The sequence below is a fragment of the Mastigoproctus giganteus genome, unplaced genomic scaffold (genome assembly GCF_048544385.1).
Source record: "Mastigoproctus giganteus isolate SK-2022 unplaced genomic scaffold, ASM4854438v1 scaffold_17, whole genome shotgun sequence".
Lineage (NCBI taxonomy): Eukaryota > Metazoa > Arthropoda > Arachnida > Uropygi > Thelyphonidae > Mastigoproctus > Mastigoproctus giganteus.
The window spans coordinates 684,061-695,246 of NW_028328294.1; the positions used below are offsets into that span (position 1 = coordinate 684,061).

Below are 11,186 nucleotides of genomic sequence, written 5' to 3' on the forward strand. Positions count from 1 at the left end.
GGACTGGAATTTTCCAATAGCATAATTTTCAAGCAACGAGAATAGGAAATGAAAGGAAAAAATTAAACTGAAGGGGAAGAAAAGAAAGATTATGGAAAAATAGCCGAATGTTTCAATTACTTACGTATTGAATATAACAGAAATAAACCCATTTTACCAATGAATTCGTAACTATTATCTGTTTTATTTCTTATAATATTAACTCAATATCATCCAGTGCTTTTTCTATCAGTACCATTATAAGTTGCACGTTCCCCATATGCAAGTTATATTCGGCATCTAAATGAAGATTTTTCACTCGTTAGCAATGCCTTTAATTCCTTAAATAGGACAGCACCAATCACCATTAGACTTTGTGACATATCTGATGGTTCCTGTGCAGTTATTTGTGTCACTTTTATTAACAAAAAGTACAAAGTCATGTCAAATTTAAAGTGTTAAAATCACATGCAACTTTGGTAATCCAACTAATTTCTGAATTACACGAAAAACCAAGAAATATTTTTACTATACCATTTTCTCTCTCTCTCATTTTCTTCCATAATTCTGATGCAGCAAATGTATGAGATTATGAATAAAACAGTTTACAATGATCTGTATGATTTTAATACTTCACAGTTTTCATGATCATGTATTTGTATGTATATCTCTCTAAATATCCTTCTAAATCACGCAGGTGTTCATTTATAACCACCATGACTTTAGTCATCATGAATGCAGGAGATCATAGATGCCACTGTGAAGGTCTAATAAATACAAAACAGACCTGGTCCCACAAAGTGAAATATATGCAAGAAGATAGTGGTACAGTTCTAAAGAAGTGTAAAATCTCAGTTCATCCGCCAGGACCAATCGCAATTACTTTTTATTCCCTTTTTCTTTCCTCCAATTGTCCACTATTTGAACTTGATGCCTCAACCGGTGTTGTTTAATGTCTGGTTAGCAGGTTTGCCACGTAACCCCCCCCCCCCCCACACACACAGTTTATTTGTACCACTATCGTCCAGCTGTCATCGAACTGCACTTTCTTCACATTTTGTAATGTCAAATACTTCAGCAAATAAAGGTGGAAGTTTCAAGTGTTTCCAGTTAGGTCCATACCATCGGGCCCCGAGTGCCAAGCGATAGTGACAAGCGATTTTCTTCCAGTGATTATAGAGTGATCTCCAAAGTGATATAGTTTCTTTATTTTCCAGTGCGGCTGTTATTTTATTTACTTGAAGTGGTTCTGTGCTTTAAAAGTCAAAAGTAAGAACCCAGAAAGGCAATCCACCTTTCTTTTCTTATTCTTTATATATATCACTAACCAAATCCACTAACTTAAACAACCGCTTGGTCACTGGCGGCACCGCTCCTGCCTCCACGTGGCGGGGCCGGTAACCTGGGGGAAAAACCAACCCTCGGGGCGAAAAGGAGCAAAGATGGAAACAAATGAATTTCCACGTTTAGAGCCGAAGTGCTCTCAACATGAACTTGACAATGACACCGACCATGACTTCTCTCTTTCAAAGAGACTTAAAAAAGACACTAGGAAGCAGGAATCTCCAGCTTTCCTAATAATACACTCTTTGTCATCCCAACCTGTGAGCAAGCTCTCACCTTTCATCATCCAGAGATGCCTTGAAAACGCTGCAGGTTCACCAAAAATGGTTAAACGTCTCCAATCAGGAGATCTACTAGTAGAGACTTGTTACCCAAGACATTCTGAGTTACTACTACAACTTACTTCTTTAAGCGGAATACCGATTCAGGTTACACCACACAACACACTAAATTCTTCCAAAGGAGTGATCTCGGAATGGGATCTATTATACGTTTCTGAGGAAGAAATTGTCCAGGAGCTAAAAGATCAAAATGTCTCTCATGCAAAACGTATCATGATCAGAAAAGACGGCAACTTAACTCCCACGCGAAACATAATCTTGACCTTCAGTACTCCAAATCTACCGGATTCTGTCAAAGCAGGTTACCTGAATTGCTGCATTAGGCCTTATATCCCAAATCCGCTCAGATGCTTTAAATGTCAAAAGTTCGGCCATTCTCAGACAGCATGCCGTGGAGACGCCATATGTCCAAACTGCAGCTGCAAGAATCACACACAAGCAGAATGCAAAGCTCCAACACCACAGTGCCCTAATTGTAGTGGCAAACATCCAGCCTACTCTAAGGACTGTGAACTGTGGAAGATAGGGAAAAAAATACAAAAATATAAAATTGAAAATAAAGTCTCTTACCAAGAAGCGAAAAAACAGATCAACTTAAGTATGCCAAAACGCACTTATGCTTCTACCACTCTCAGACACGAATCAGTGGCATGTCAGACTGAAGTATCCATCTCTCCAAATACATCAATATCAGACTGGGCACGATCAGTACTCTTGATCCAGCATCCATCTAAACCGAATTCAACAGACCAAAGCAATAACACACCACTCTCAATTCCAACCCAGAGACTTCCGCATCGTCAGGCAGCAGAAAATTTGCAAAAATCTTATTCTGCTGAGACGAAAGTATCAGGTCTAACAAGCATGGATACAGATGATTCTATCGGTCAAGAAGAACTGCTTGAAATACACGCAGAAGATGATATGGATGATAGCAATGAATCGGGACGTCCCACTTTTCCCCGAAAAGAAAAACCAAAACCAGACCGTCATAAACAATCAACTTATAAAAAGCAGTCAGATACATCTTCCACGAACAAAACCAAATAATGGAAAAAATAATTCAGTGGAATTGTAGAGGTTTTCGCAGCAACATCGATGATATCAACGAACTAATTCACTGCTTCAATCCTGTAGCTATGTGCCTACAGGAAACCAACTTGACACCCCAAGTTTCCACCACAGTCAAAAATTACACTATCTACAGACAAGATAGATCTGACACTAATAGTGCTCATGGAGGAGGAGCCATCCTGTTGGACTCAAGAGTTCCTTCCAGATGCATTCCATTGAAAACCTCTTTAGAAGCTGTTGCCGTACGCGTAGTAATTGGAATCACAGTTACATTGGTCTCAATTTATCTTCCACCTAATCGTCCATATTCTATTCAGGAAATCGAAGGTCTCGTGTTGCAACTACCAGTTCCCTTCTGTCTACTAGGTGACTTTAATGCTCACCACCCGTTATAGGGTTCTTCCAGCTTAGACAGACGTGGAAAACTTGTTGAAACGTTAATAGATAGACAGGATCTAACGTTGTTAAATACTGGCTCTCCCACCTATGTTCATTTTCCTACCGGATCAACCTCTGCAATAGACCTTTCCATTTGCTCTCCAGTGCTCTATCCAAGTATCCAGTGGGTAACTCTTAACGACCCCCACAACAGCGATCATTTCCCAATAATATGCAAAGTTCAAACCTCCTGTTCATTACCAACAGACAATCCAGTAAAATGGAAATTTCCAAAGGCTGACTGGATAAAATATAGCACGCTTGTCTCATTCGACAACCATATCATACAGTGCTCTTCTATCAACCATGTTACCGAACATATAACAAACCAAATTCTAACAGCTGCAACCGCTGCAATTCCACAATACCAAGTCAGGAAAAGGCGAAAATTAAATTATTGGTGGAACGAAGAGTGCAACAATGCAAAAAAAGAGAAAAACAAAGCTTGGAATCAATTCCACAAACATCCAACCACTTCCAATCTTATTAATTATAAGCGACTTAGAGCAAGAGCCCGTTATATCAGACGGAAAGCAAAAAAAGAATCTTGGATTAAATTCGCTTCCTCAGTTAATAAAAATACAGACATCAGACTGATCTGGAATAAGATAAAATTGTTAAATGGCAAAATTCCTCCAACATCTACTCCACTAATTAACTGGAATGGACAGGAACTCTCTACTCCTGCAGAAATCGCAAATGCACTAGGATCCGTATTTTCCCAGTTGTCCTCCTCAACTTCTTATGACCAATCGTTTCAAAAAATTAAAGGTGTAACTGAAAAATCCAAACTGAATTTCACTGACAGATGTGCACTAAAATATAATCAACCATTTACCATGGTTGAACTTCAGCATGCTCTTACCAACACAAGGAACAGCGCTGCTGGCCCTGATGGGATATTTTATATAATGCTCAAAAATTTAAATACAAAGTCACAGTCATCACTGCTGTTCTTCCTCAATCGAATATTCACTGAACATACATACCCAAGCTCCTGGCGTCATTCCTACGTTCTGGCTATCCCAAAACCTGGTAAAGACAATTCTGTTCCTCAAAACTACAGACCAATTTCACTTACCAGCTGTCTGAGCAAAACCCTCGAAAAAATGATTCACCACCGTCTGACTTGGTATCTTGAGTCCCAAAACTTAATCAATAATAATCAATTTGGTTTCAGAAAAAATCGATCATCATTGGACCTTATGATTAAAGCCGAAGCAAACATCAGAAATGCATTCATCAAAAAGGAGCATCTCGTTATGGTCTGTCTGGATATTGAGAAAGCTTTTGACACCACATGGCGTTTTGGCATTTTAAAGGATCTGCATTCTCTTGGCCTGAGAGGAAATTTGCCATATTTCATCCAAAATTTCTTAGAACAAAGATCCTTTCAAGTTCGTTACCAAGGAATTCTCTCTAAAAACTTTGTTCAGGAAGAAGGAGTCCCTCAAGGGTCCGTTCTGAGCGCCACTCTATTCGCAATTAGAATTAACCACTTAACTGAACTTATTCCGAAAACAGTGGACTCATATCTTTATGCCGATGATCTCACAATCTCCTGTCACTCTCAAAACATGAACTACATTGAGAGACAATTGCAGATATCAATAAATCAGATCCAGATTTGGATGACACAAAACGGTTACAGACTATCCAGCCAGAAATCTACTGCCATTCATTTCTGTACCATACGTAAAATGCATCCTGATCCTTAACTCCAATTAGATAACCACCTTATTCCAATAGCAAATAGTATTCGTCTGCTCGGCTTAATTTTTGACAGTAAGTTAAATTACCAAAAACACATTGAACATCTCCGGACAGCTTGCCAAAAGAAAATGAACATACTCAGAGCCTTATCAGCTACAACCTGGGGAGCAGATCGCTACACCCTGCTTCACTTATATAGATCCATAATTAGATCTCGTCTGGACTATGGAGCACCTGTCTTTGATTCTGCTAGGGAGAGTGTCTTATCTCGTCTCAACCCTATTCAACATTCAGCTCTAAGAATAGCTCTAGGTGCGTTCAGAACATCTCCAGTGCAAAGTCTCTATGTAGAAGCCTACGAAGCTCCTCTAAACATCAGAAGAAAGATGTTATTATTGAACTACGCAACCAAGATCCAAAGTCAGTCGACCCATCCTAATTGGTCAATATTTAATGATCCGCCACTCACGATATTTTATAGAAACAAACCACAAGCAACTAGGCCTGCAGGTATTAGATTAATGGAACTAGCAGAAAACTGGAATATACAAATCAATCAAGTCCACCAAGAACCTACAGATCACGTTCCTCCATGGTCTGTCATCATGCCGTGTTGTGACTATTATTTTCACCAATGGGGGAAACACTCTTTAACGGGTATGAACATCCAGCAGCTCCACACTGCACATTTACAAAGTTATCCTGACTTTGCGAAAATATATACTGACGGCTCAAAGTCTGAGAATGGATCAGGTGCAGCAGTGGTATTCAATGACACTATCATTTCCGTGTCACTTCCGACAGAATGCAGCAGTTACACCACTGAATTATATGCCATAAAACTTGCTCTGGAAAACATTTCCCATCTCTCAATCAAAAAGAGTATAATCTACACAGACTCGCAAAGTGCCCTATTAGCAATGCAAAAAATTTCCCCATCTACTCATCCGCTACTACAGCTAATCAGATCAGAATTGATTCGTCTCCGAGATCATCGGCAAAATGTTGTCTTCTGCTGGATCCCAGGCCATACTGGAATACCGGGAAACGAAATTGCAGATGATGCTGCCAAGCATCCATCCAGCACATCCCCAATGAATTTTCTGGTCCCGTTCAGGGATTACAAAGTACATATACGTAATATATGTAAGGAACGATGGAAACTACAATGGCAAACGCACATTCATAACAAACTCCTTGAAATTAAACCTATACCGCAATTATGGGCCTCCAGTTTTCGTACAAACAGACAAGAAGAGGTCGTCCTGGCCAGAGCCCGAATAGGCCACACCCATTTGACCCATCTATTTCTGTTATCAGGTAATGACCCTCCACAGTGTTCACATTGCCACAAGCCACTAACAATAAAACACATACTCTTGGAATGCATCTTGTATAACAACTCCCGTCTAATTTCATTCACTTCTCTCTCAAACTTACAGGAATTGTCACTTAGCCATATCATAGGCGAAAACTCAAACATTACAGAATTCTTTCTCTTTCTGAAACGAATAGGTTTATATAACCATTTCTAACTGCTCCCATAGAAACCAATAAAATTAGTACTAACTACTTTGATAGGTGCAATATGGCCTAAGTAGCCTTTGCACCAGAAAAATCCAAGCACAACAACAACAATCCATACCATCGTAAATGACCCATGTGCTTCCCGTCAAGTGAACATAGTTCAGGCAGCTTCATCATTATAGTTATTAAAGTTGCAAAAAGATGAGGGTCACTGTGATGATGCCTGCCAACTTGCAACTTAAGCGCCTCCATCAGTTTTTCTTGCTTCTGTTCTATGGCTTTGTGGTCATAAATTTTTGATCACTCTGTAAGAAGAAACAACTGAGAAAACTCCAATTTCAATGTCATTCAATTGCAAATTTTAAACGTAACAACGAAGTTGAAGAGCAAGAAAATAAACTCATGATCAAACATCAGTTCCATTTGCTGGCAAAAAATACAACTGCCATTGCTAAAAGTGAGTATGTTATGTAAGGTGTTGACCATTCGGGCAATGTGAACTAGCCATATTTCAAAGAAACCTAGTTTGATCAATATCAACTAGTCAGCCTTAGTCAGCTCTAAGAAGCCAGGAATCATCTTTGCAAATTCCACAATTCTCTGAATGGAGGATGTCAGAAGGGCGGCAAGATCTTGCCACACAACAATCTTCTGCTGTTCCAAACTGTCTGCTGTGGACTGACAATCTCCTGCAGCTGACTGGAAGTCATCCAAGCTAAATATCACTAGCTTCCGAACAAGACCTCTAGTCTTTTGCTCAGTATAGGCACGGTTAGCATGAGCTTGTGATATTATCGGAATTATGTCATACATTGCAAGTTGTTTTTCTTGTTCTCGCTCTGACTGATCTGCTTCTGACTGTATTAATAGTGAATCTTCGTTCCTGTCCCTTGACCTTTTTGGTATCCTACCATAACAAACATATCTCTGGACATGCCAACAGCTAGACATTTCTTGAAACTTGAAACTACAGTATTGACAACGATTACGGTTGAGTCTAACTACCAGAAACTTTCATTCTTTTAAACACCAATATTCTATTTGTTTTTCTATACTTCGTATAAATAAATCCAGAGAAACTCTAAAGTATCCAAAGGGTTGCAAGAATTTTTCCCATCACCTTCGCCTAGCCCTGGCTTCAATGGCTCAAACAGAACATCTTCAGCACTTGATGGCATTGAGTTAAAATTATAAGAGATAAAACAGATAATAATTAAGAACTGTAACTGAATACAAAACAGCTAAAGAAAAAGTGTATGTGTGTCAGCTATATTAAGTTATTAATGACAAAGAAGAAGGAAAATCAAAAGCAATTGAAATTGTCTAAGCTGTCTCTGATGAATTATTATCAAATGATCAAAAACGAACTTTTAATCAAGTGATGCCTCAAACATCACTTGACTAACAGTTTGTTACTTTTAACTTTACACAGAATTTTAATGTTAAAAGTAGCAAAGTTTTGTACTCTATAATTGTGAAGTCCTTGTAATGTTTTTATCGATAAAAAATGTCCAATAAATTTGAAGTTGAATAGAGAAGATAAAAATTATAGATGCCAAGATATGGAGGAATACCTATAGACACGTCTTTTCCCTCTAAGACTTAGAGGGGAAAAAAAGATAAACTGACTACAGATTTTAATTTATGTACTTAAGGAACAAAGTTATGGCAATAATTTTGTACTCGCTTATATCAGTATCGTTCTATGAACAGAGTTATCCAGCACTTTGTGCCACTTCTCTAGTTTCCACATAAAATGCTCAATAGTTTAATCAACACACGAAATGGTAAATCATAATGTAAATTGTTTTCGAAATCAGTTAACAATGCATCTGTTTAATGTGTTTTAATTAAAGTATTATAGACTAAACGTTTTCTCCTTTGATAGTCATGTTCCTGAAATTCGCTTGCAGTATGATATGTTCGAAATTTGCTTCCGTATCCAAAATATACAGTTTTCTATTTAACGTAGAAAATTTAACCTTTATATAACAAGGAAGAAGTACTCTCGTTTAGCAACGACAGGTCCCCAGCTAGCGAAACACTGGCAAGCAATTGGCTTCCTTCTTATAGTTCATGTGGTATATTTTTATTTATCTGTTCGTTAAAAACCACTCCGGTATAGAAGTAAAGGCTAAGCCTGATGTCACACGATCCCTTCCAGATGATCATTCAACATATGATCAACGTATACAGTCGCTTCTAGACCAATTTCCTTTCATATTCTGATAAAGACTCCTAAGAATTTCAATGATCCATTGATTGTTACTTGGAAGATGGTTGGCTTCTTAATTTGTGTAAACTTTATTAGTGATGACCTCTGCTTTTTAGATTTAATTATCTTAAGTAGTTTTTCGCGCTTTTTAAATTTTTGGTCTGTCTTCTCCTAAAGAGCCTTCTGATCTGTACTTTTATCGGAAAATAAAAACGTTGAGTTCGTCCGCATATGGTAATACTAAAATTTAATTGGACAGGGAATCTATATAGGTTTCTTAAGGTAATATCAGTGAAACGTAGACTAAAACACTTACTCTTGTGGAGTGAATGTAATTATCTCTTGATGGAATTATTGTAAGAGTGATTGTGATGCTGCTTTGCAGAGTTTTATAAACTGCTGTACTGATCTCCACACCTTTTTGAATGAGACAATTTTCTGCTGGAAAGGTATAGTAATGATATACTTTAGCTTTGCGAGACTTCTCAGTTCATTATCACAATGCACTTCCACATTCGGTCCAGATGTTGCTAAGATTCCTGAGAACTGGTCCCTCCAGGTATTACAATCCCTTTCTTTTAATTATTAAGAGAAGAGTCAAACTTATTTTTCCAACCCAATATGCACAAAATATTTAACGATCTAAGAAAACTTGCCTTTCTTTTTGCTAACCTGGGACTGATTTTTATAAAATGACCTTTTCGCATTTAACTAGTTAATGAATTTAAGATTTTATAATTGTAGATGAACAAATTATACAATAATTTAACCCGTTTGTTTTTATCTACAGTTAAAAAGGTCTATAAAATTCATTAATTTTCGTATTCCAGTTTGATTTCAATTAATATATCGGATAAAGTAGCACCTTTTTATTCGCCAAAATAAAGGTAAAGTTTCTAAAGAAGATTTTGATAATACAGGGCGATTCCATCGTGTAACCCAAATTGTATGCGTTTAATTTATCATTCATAACTGGATAGAAATAAGTTATAACTGCTGCATTAGCAGCAGTGGGCATTCCAGATGTCCAACAGTTAGATCAGTATTCAGTCCCTAATTACTAGACTGGCAGCCATTGTTGAGCGTTTCTGCTACCATTGAATCATTATTCTGATATTTCACATGTCTAGATTTCAGCTGTCTCCGATGTATCCATAATCCTGGCATGGCTAGTAGCCAACAAAATCTTGGATAATTATATTCGTCACTGTTATAGCCACGATGGCCGCTATTTTTATTTTCTGTTGTTTCTTTTTTTTCCCGCCCCCATCCTGTCTTTTTTCTAATAGTTGTGTTAACTTTACTGTATTTTTCAGATCATGGCTTTCCCAATTTTCTATTTAATTAGTCGGATTTTGTTATATTTCACTTTAGCCATTCTCATCTATGGCTTTATGTTATGTTATTGTTTGAGTTGCAGTTATTTAGCCATGTTGGGCTGTTAATATTTTAAGGTTATTAGTTTTTCCTGTATTTTCAATCTTTCACTCTCTGCATTTATTCAAATTACTTATTCTAGCCGTGTTTTTCCTCTACTTCATTGCGCGAGACGGTGTCTGATTAGCATATTATTTTAGCCACTCTTTTCTTTATTTTTACAATTCCTCCCTTCTTATCCATAGTTCTTGCGTGTATTCAATTAAAACGCACCGGAGTTTATCTTTTATCTTATTCAGGCCACTTGTCGACTGGAGCGTTTATCTCGCTTATTTTTAAGTTAGGCTATTTGTCGAATAGCCCTTTTTTGTCATAGTTCGACTAAAGTTTGAATTTGGATGTTAAAATTGTGCCAAGTATTACCAATTTAGAATTTACGAATTCTAAATTTATATTTTGCCTAATCGACTGTCCTTTTTTTCTTCAATTGACTTCTTTCATCTGTAGTTAGTCTTAACAGAAACTGAAAATGTGCTGAATTTCGTCTTAAAACGAGTGACTACCGAGATAACGAATTTCCATCGGATGTATTTAAAAACGGGGAAAAGAGCAACAGGAACCCATGAAATGTTTGTGTAGCATTTTTAGAGGAAAATGCTGTGCCTTATCAAGGATTGTTCAGGTGTTCGCGAAGTTTAAAAGGCAGTTTATCCATTGAAGACAACACACGATTTCTCCACCCTTCAACTTCTGGAACTAATCAACAGGAGTTTAAAAAAAAATACGAATGGACCATCGTATACGTATGCACAAGTAACACGAATATATAGAACAATTGAAACAGACAGAAATAACTACTCCACCAAAAAAAGAAATCCACTTCAGATTGGGCGCGTTCGCTGCTGATTGATCTAAAACAAAAACCAGAACAGGCAACAAACACACCCATTCCGATACCACCAAATAGAGAAAAATCCACAAAACAAGGAAGAACCACTGAAGGATACTAGAAATGTTTGCGGAAAAAGAGATGGATGCCACAAAGCCATATTTCCCTAAAAAAGAAAGACCAAAACAGGAGAACCATAATGCAATAAATTCAAGAAGAAAGTACAAGCCAAAAGTACTATCAGAACCAAATAATGAATAAATTTTTACATTGGAACCATAAAGGATTC

General features: G+C 37.4%; 1 pseudogene; it reads right to left on the reverse strand.

Annotated features, from left to right (window-relative positions):
• Positions 1-1,010: 1,010 nt before the first annotated feature.
• LOC150074882 (ecdysone-induced protein 78C-like) lies at positions 1,011-7,469 on the reverse strand (annotated as a pseudogene).
• Positions 7,470-11,186: the final 3,717 nt, after the last annotated feature.